The following is a 1611-nucleotide window of genomic DNA, read 5'->3' on the forward strand; positions in this document are numbered from 1 at the left end:
TAATAATAATAATAATAATAATAATAATAATAATATGATAATGATACTATTATTATTATTATTATTATTATTATTATTATTATTATTATTATTACTGTATTTGAGGACGTAAAAACTTTAGTATTTAACTTGTTACATCTTTAAAGCTGCGGCCATGCTGGGGCACCACCGTTTGTTGGTATTTTGTATCTATTTCTATTAGTTTTTCCATTGCATTTCACTAAATATTTCTGTTGCCCTACATAAACTGTAATGGTTTCTACCTACCTATATTTTGTGATAAATGTTTCTGTTTATGCCAGGCTCTGCCTGATACCGTCTAAACGCCGCAATTATATTTTCTAGTTTTGTCTGTCTAGTCTTGTAAATTCATTTACTGCCGCCCACTTGTCAATATTTAACTATAGTATATTACTAGATTTATTATATCGACAATTGTAAGTCGTTATACACTGCTGGTCGCGCAATGATGTCACCTCGTTGCCTAGACTGCATTCCTTCTGAACGGGGGACTGGGTGAACTGGGGCTACGTGAAATGGAAACCACAATCTTACGATCATGAGTGTAAAACCTTATCCACCAAGCCACGTCCCTTCACTATACTGTTATAATGTCTAAATATATATGCAAGGGGTTGCTGAAAAGTTCCTGGCTTTGGGGTAAAAGAAAATATTGGAGGCTCAGTTAATTATGATTTTAATTCACATATTCGCCTCTCAGACTCAAACACATATCGCAGCGATCCTTCGGGTTTTCTAAGACCTGCAAAAGAAATCAGTAAGTTGGGCCTCCAACCAAGCCTTTTGTGACACTCTTTTCAGCACCTCCCCGTGTGTGTATATATATATGTGTGCATGCATGTGTATTTAGGTGTATGTATGTATATATGTGTGTGTGTGTGTGTGTTTGTGTGAGTGCGTACGCATGTGCAAATGGACGAAAGGATTTACGAGCCGAAGCGGATTCTGTTTTTAATAAATTCGAGATCTTCCTCTCAGGATGGAACTGGTTTCTAACAAACATACAAAACTACAATTTAGATAACAAAAACAACGTCATATTTTAAGCTTGAGAAAAGTCTTGCAGATCTTTACTGTTCCGCTTACAGATTGTGTTTATAATGTGCGAATCAGATGGTTGACTTCTTTCTCTGAAAATCCAGGCTGATCCAGACTGACCGTTGGGTTTTTAATTACAAAGCCAAATGCACCAATTATTTTTGGTAGAAATGTAAATTTATAATCTAGATATGTAATCTGGATATAGAAGCGGTTTATGTATGTATGCATGTATGCAGGCATATATGTGTATGCGTATATATGTGTGGGGGGTGCGCGCGCGCGTTTATGAGTGTGTGTGTGTGTGTGTGTGTGTGCGTGCGCGTTTAATGGATTCAGTATTGAACTTCTCAAACATATGTTACATTTGAAACCTGAGAACTTCTTTAAACTCTAAAAACATTGATTTCTTAAATTATTTTTTATTTTATAAAATAGGGAAAAAAAAGGAAGCATAAACAGACGCGTAAATAATGAAACATTTTGTTTAATACAAAAGCTCTGTCTACATGGATGCATGCGCTCGTTTATAATAGACATATATACACACAT

General features: G+C 35.2%; 1 protein-coding gene across 1 annotated transcript in view; it reads left to right on the forward strand.

Moving 5' to 3' along the window:
* Positions 1-1611, forward strand: part of LOC106869020 (uncharacterized) — a 15527-nt gene that overhangs the window by 1370 nt on the left and 12546 nt on the right. The window lies entirely within an intron of this gene.

This window comes from Octopus bimaculoides, chromosome 23 (assembly GCF_001194135.2).
Source record: "Octopus bimaculoides isolate UCB-OBI-ISO-001 chromosome 23, ASM119413v2, whole genome shotgun sequence".
Lineage (NCBI taxonomy): Eukaryota > Metazoa > Mollusca > Cephalopoda > Octopoda > Octopodidae > Octopus > Octopus bimaculoides.